Genomic DNA, 6,615 nt, shown 5'->3' on the forward strand with positions numbered 1-6,615 from the left:
TAGTTACTAACTGGCTCCACTGAACTTAATATTGAGCAACACTGCATTTGGAAAAAAGTGTAAATAAATAGCATGTGCACACAACAGGAGCATATATTTTAGCAGAAATGCATTCCACTGAACTTAATAATGATCATTCCTAACAAATTTAGCATGCACATAACTGAATCACAGGTGGCAAACAAGACTCTGCCACTTTCAATGAACACATCCAGTGCTTAATCACCAAGGCAAGAAAATTACCGGCTCTGCACATGCTAAGAACCTTCTCCCAGTCATTGTTCCTTCAAACGCAACAAGCCTCTCTGATGGCTTCCCATGCTTCTCGCACAACACTATCAGATCTAGCTCAAGACCCTTGTAATCCGGGTCCTCAAGAGAGAAAGGCACCTGCCCAAGCAAAATCCAAGTTACCATCATGTGCAGAGGACGAGGACAAATCAAATCAAACGAAATCCTAACAACAAAGACCACCTACACACAAAAATCCCCAAATTTCCTAAACCTAACCCTAACCCTAGCTCCAATGGAGTAACTTACCTGGTTCAGCCCATCGGTGGAGGTTTCGGAGTGCATGTACGGGAGGCTTGAGTTGTCGTCGCTGCTCTCGTCCTCCAGAACCATGGCTGCGGCGGCGTGCTGTGGCGGCCGGCGGTGGCGGGCGCAGGCGACGGCGAGGCAGAGAGCAGGAAGAAAGAAAGAAGAAGGCGAGCGGGGTCGGGGTCGGGGTCTGGCTCGGTCGCACATAAACGGTGCGAGCCGGCCTCGTCCGAGTCAGCGCGCAGCGCAGGCGACGCGCGCACTGGCCAGCGTGGTGCCTGACGGGCGGGCCCAATCGGTCAGCTTTAGTGTCAATACGTACAAAACGAGCTTTTAGTCTTTTTTGCAACGGCTAGCCCCAATCTTGGTACTGACACGTAAAAATTACCAATCTTGGTACCAATCTGCTTCCAATGCCCCAATTGTGGTACTTCTGTGCAATTTACTCCAAAGGACTCGTGCTACACGTTGCATGGTCCGGCAACAATTTTTTTTTGAAGGCGCATGGTCCGGCGACTTGATTGCAAATCTAGTGACTACTTCTGAACTAAAATTGAGGCGCCTCATAATGGCATCAGCGCATCTTCCGATATTATAGAAGGACCTGTGTGCAAGCCAGCAGGCTACAAGCCTATAGCCAAGCTTACTACTCCGACTTCCCATGGCTACCTCTGCCGCAGGCGACGTTGCCGAGCTTGCGATCACCTCGCTTCCCCTAGAGACGCGGTTCCCGCCGTTCCGTCTGAGGAGGTATGGTGGGTTCTGGCTGGTGGAGAAGTTCCTCAAGGATGTTCCAGCCGTCCACTCGGTCTTCAAGACAAGGCCGTCGTATGTCCTCCTCGGCAGCTTCCCCAAGTGCGGCACCACCTGGCTCAAGGCTCTCGTCTTTGCCACGCGCAACCGGGCTGACCACTCGCCCCATGACCTCCACCACCCGCGCCGCCGTTGCAACCCCCACGACGTGGTTCGGACATGGAGCTGGAGTTTGGGCGGTCACTGGAAGACGGTAGAGCAGGCGGCGCGCGTGTTGGCGGCGCTCCCTTCACCGCGCTTACTCGCCACACACCTGCCCTACTCTCTCCTACCACGGCGCATCACGGCGGAGGAGTCCGGCTGCTGGATCGTGTACATCTGCCGGACCCAAAGGACGCATTCATTTCCTCGTGGTTCTTCACCAAGAAGGAGGCGGCGGCCACGGCTGCTCGAGCACAAGCCGGCGAGTACACGGACAAGCAGCAGACGGCGCCGCCGCGGCACACATTCGAGGAGGCATTCGAGCTGTTCTGCGACGGCAAATGTGTCAACGGCCCGCAGTGGCGCCACGTGCTGGGCTACTTGGAGGAGAGCATGAGGCGGCCGGAGAAGGTGCTCTTCCTCCGGTACGAGGAGATGCTCCGGGACCCCGAGAGAAACGTGAAGAAACTGGCGGAGTTCATGCGGTGCGCCTTCTCCCGCGAGGAGGAGGCCGACGGAGTGGTGCATGCCATCGTGGAGCTGTGCAGCCTCGAGAGCCTGAAGAACATGGCCGTGAACAAGATTGGCAGCCATGCATGGTTTGCTAGCTGGCGCACCAGTCCTTCTTCAGGTAGGGTGTGGTTGGGGACTGGAGCAACCACATCACGCCGGTGATGGCGAAGCAGCCGGATAAGATCATCGAGGAGGCACTGCAAGGCTCGGGGTTCAGCTTCGCCGTCGCAGAGTCGTCCTCGTGAATGTGCCGGCGACATGGATGCATGCATGATGTTGGCGTAAAGAAAACACATTGTACCCTTGATATATGTTGAGAACTTTGTGCGCTGTGCTTGATTTTCTGTAAGTCGATAATAAAGCATGTCGTCGTGGAGCCCGTGGCCCATTTTTGTCAGAGACACAACTTCCTGCAAACACAAGGGTGTCTAGTCCTTTGGTTTTATACATCGGAATATTGGATGACGGACAAAAAAAAGATAGAGGTGAAACAAATAGGGCAGCTATTGCTAATGAATTGGGAATCAGCTTTAGTCAGACAAATCAGTGTTTTTTTTCTTGTGAGGGATAGACAAATCAGTTTTTGCAGCGATGGCATCAATCAATGAAACTCAAACTGCAGGAAAACAATTGTCGGCCATTAAAAGTCAACTACTCCGATCCAAATTACAAGAAAAATACTGTACTGTAATATTTTTCACTAGTTCAGTACTGATATCACGAATAGCCACAGGTGCAACCTACTACACTACATCACAGTTCACAGATGCTAATCTCGCTTGAAACCTTCAGGGTGGACGCGGCCGGGATAAGCGAGGATCGGCGGCGCGGGGCAGTGCATCTCCTCTTAGCTTCTCCCAGCTCCGTGTAAGCGATGTTCTTGCCGGCAGCATTGGTCGTCGCGAGCAGGACGAGCGCGGGTCGGTGCGGCCGTGGCAGCGGAGCAGAGCGTTTCTTTCCAACCGCTTCCTTGGTAGCGTTTGCCAACTTGACGGCGGCAGGGTCGGTTGAGATGGAAGAGATCAGCGCGGATCGGCATGCTGACGGAGAGGCAGACGACTTCTCGAGGATCAGCATGGTGGACGAGGTCAGGGTCCTCATCTTCCGCGGGACAAGGGGCCTCTTCGGAGCTTCTCCCAGGTCCAAGTACTCGATCTTCTTGCCGGCAGCATTGGTTGTGGCGATTCTGGCGAACGGGATGAGCGTGGGTCGGCGCGGCGGCGGCTTCGGAGCAGAGCGTTTGTTTGCTACCCCTTCCTTCGTAGCGTAGGCCCGGTTCATGGTGACAGCGCCGGTTGACGTGGAGGAGATCAGCGCCGATTGGCGTGGCGACTGCGGCGCAAACGACTTCCTTGCAACTCTCTCCCTCGCCGCGTCGACGACCTTCCTCCGGCGCTCGAGATCACGACGGATCTGGTCGTGCATCGTCGAGGCCGAGCAGTGCGCCATGAGAGCGGGCGTGCTGATGGTTGCGGAGGAACGACAGGAGGGCTCGATCGGCAAAGGAAGGTGCTGTGAGTTGCCGGGCAGCGGCCCTAGCTAGGCTTATATCCAGCGGGAGGTCGCTGAGGTGGATTCGGACTTAAGGAGAGAAGCGTGCGTGCCATGCAGTGCGTGAACCAGGAGCGAATTATGCAGTGTTTCCGAGCCGAGTAAAATACACCCACGGTACCTGTACTCTCTGTATAAAATCACCTTGGTCACTGTATTCCTGCAACTGCAAATTACGGTCATTATGCTAACGTTGTTTGCTCATCATACGGTCACTTGCGCCCGAAACGTACGTATTTGCACAGCTGGCATGCGATTTTTGCAATCACACCCCCTCCTCTTCCCCCTCTCCCCTCCCACCATCAAATCCCTAGCTTGTTCCCCATTCCACATCTGAGAAATCCTTGGAAAGTCGCGGCCGAGGCGCTGCCTGCACCGTTGCGTCGTCGCCATCCGCGCCCACCCTCACCTCCTCGCTCGCTGCCCCGCCCCCACTCCACCACCTGCCTCCACTCCCGCACACAGCCGAAGCCGGCACGCAGGATATCCAACGCGAGCTTGTCCTCCGCTACGAGCTTGTCGACGATGGCCATGTCCAGCGCAAGCTCGTCCGGGCCGCGCTGTTGCTGCCTGCACCGTTGCGTCGTCGCCATCCGCGCCCACCCTCACCTCCTCGCTCGCTGCCCCGCCCCCACTCCACCACCTGCCTCCACTCCCACACGCAGCCGGAGCCGGCACGCAAGATATCCAGCGTGAGCTTGTCCTCCTCTACGAGTTTGTCGACGACGGCCATGTCCAGCGCGAGCTCGTCCGGGATAGGTGGCGGTGTTGCTGCTATGGGTTGGGACCCATTTTGGCTGCTCTTGTGCTCCCTCTAATCAAGTGCCCTGACTGCGGTCAGACTGTGAGGCGATTCTTCTCGCAGACGGCGCAAACGAACATCTTCTTCTACAAATGCATGAACCATAATGTGAGTGATTTCTGGCATCTTCTGCAAATGCATTTGTGTTGTTGTCTGAATTTGTTCATGGTTTATATGCTTTTTTGAACAGCCAAAGAAAGGTGGTTGTGATTTCTGGCATTGGGAGCTCTCATATGTTCTGCATTTGGTGAAATATGGTCATTTGGGTGGGCATGAGCATCAAGCAGGGCAGGGGCATGGCCAACTCGCCGGGCAAGGGCATGGCCAACAACCTGGACATCTTCTGGTGCAAGAGGAAGAGATTAAAGAGATGAGAAGATCAGTAGTTGCAGTAGGAAATCAGTAGTTGCTTTACTATTTGCACTTGTTGTGTTGTGTGGAGTTGTAGTGTTAAAAATGTGATCTTTGTTTGTTGGGGAATATGGATGTATCAAATGATGAATGAATTTAATAAGATTGTTATTTTTGTGTTAATTATGATGTAATTTGTCAAGTGATGAATGAATATCAATGCCATCAAGCAAAGTCGTGCCCTGAATATGGATGTACCAAATGATGCAATTTATCCCAAACAAACTTCTGTCTTGACTCCCTTCGAGCATCGATGCCTTCATCCCCAACAAACTTCTGTCTCGACTCCCTTCGAGCATCGATGCCTTCATCCCCAACAAACTTCTGCCTTGACTCCCTTCGAGCATCGATGCCTTCATCCCCAACAAACTCACATCTCGACTTTCGTCGAGCATCGAACTCATGCCTTCATGATCAACACAATTGCATCATCATTATCAACACAATTGCACAATCTTTATCAACACAACAACATAAGGAAAGATGAATCACTACATATAATGAACTACACCATCATAAAAGGATCAACATCTTCATCACTAGCATAGTCAGGTTCAACTTGCTTCACTACATATCAAGATTCAATACAGAAGCATTACAAAGTTGACATCCATGCTCCACTTGGTAAGAGTAGAATGAAGTTCAACTAAATGCTCCATCTAAGCAACAAAATTAAGATCACCAGTAGTTTGTTGAGCAACAAAATAAAGATCATAGTTTTTAAGATCACTACACTTAATGAACTAAAGACTATAGGATGAACATTCATCTGAATTCATCAAACATGTTGACCTTGTGTTTTTTTTTTGCTCTGTTGGACATAGTAGAAGCAACCCTCTTTGCTTGTGCAGCAGCCTTCTTCTCCTCTGCCTCCCTAAGCTTTGGCTGTAGAAGAGCTTCTCTCCTGGCAATTGCAGCTTTCCTCTTTTCTTCTATCTCTGCTGCCATTTTCTGTGCTTTCTTTGCCTTCTCTTCTTCTCTCTTTGCTAGTGCTTCTGCTCTCTTCTTTGCCTTCTCTTCTTCTTCTTTGCTAGGCTTCTGCTCTCTTCTTTGCCTTCTCTTCTTCTTTCTTTGCCTTCTCTGCTTCTCTCCTGGCAAGCACATCAGCAGCTAGCTTCTCATGGGACTCATACCTTTGCTCTCATGTTGCATCTCTCTGTGCAGCAAAGACCTTTTCTTTTGCAATTCTCATAGCTGCAGCCTTCATAGCAAGGTCTCCTGCTGCTGTTGAGGTGCTTGTTGTCCCTGTGCCAAGGGCTTCTCTAGCAGCAGTAATAAAAGAGCTGTCTGGCAAAGGCCTAGGAGTAGTAGTTGTCTTTGGCATAGGTCTCTGAATAAATAATTCAAAGAAAACATGGTCATGTCTTGAAGCATATCATTATTGAGCAGAAATGAACAATATGAGACAAGTTAAAGTCAGAAACATGTAAGTACCTGGAAAATCATTTCATGGAGCATATCATGAGTATACACAACAGATGGAGGAATTTGGTCATTGATATCCTACAGAAATGAACACAAAACTGCTCAGCATCTGGTTGAAGTACATCTAGTAAATTACAAGAACAAGCATCAAGATTTATAGAAGTAGAACATAAAAACCTGAGTTGTGACAGGCTCATCCTGTGTATGTTGTGCCTCTTGCTCCTCCTGAGCATTTGGTGCTTCCTCTTGCTGTTCTTGAACATTTGGTCATGCCTCTTGATCTTCTTTAGTAGTTGGTTCTGCCCTTCTCCTTCTCTTGACATGTTGCTTTTGGGGAGGAACATATGGTGGTATGCCAGCTTTAAGATTAGAACATGAACTCCTATTGTGTCCAGGTAGTTTGCAGTGCCCACAGTGGA

The 6,615-nt window shown here is 51.0% G+C and overlaps 1 pseudogene; it reads left to right on the forward strand.

The window, feature by feature from the left end:
• The first annotated feature begins 1,201 nt into the window (after window positions 1–1,201).
• LOC123170846 (cytosolic sulfotransferase 10-like) lies at window positions 1,202–2,252 on the forward strand (annotated as a pseudogene).
• The last annotated feature ends 4,363 nt before the right edge of the window (window positions 2,253–6,615 follow it).

Source organism: Triticum aestivum, chromosome 7D (assembly GCF_018294505.1).
Source record: "Triticum aestivum cultivar Chinese Spring chromosome 7D, IWGSC CS RefSeq v2.1, whole genome shotgun sequence".
Taxonomy (NCBI): domain Eukaryota; kingdom Viridiplantae; phylum Streptophyta; class Magnoliopsida; order Poales; family Poaceae; genus Triticum; species Triticum aestivum.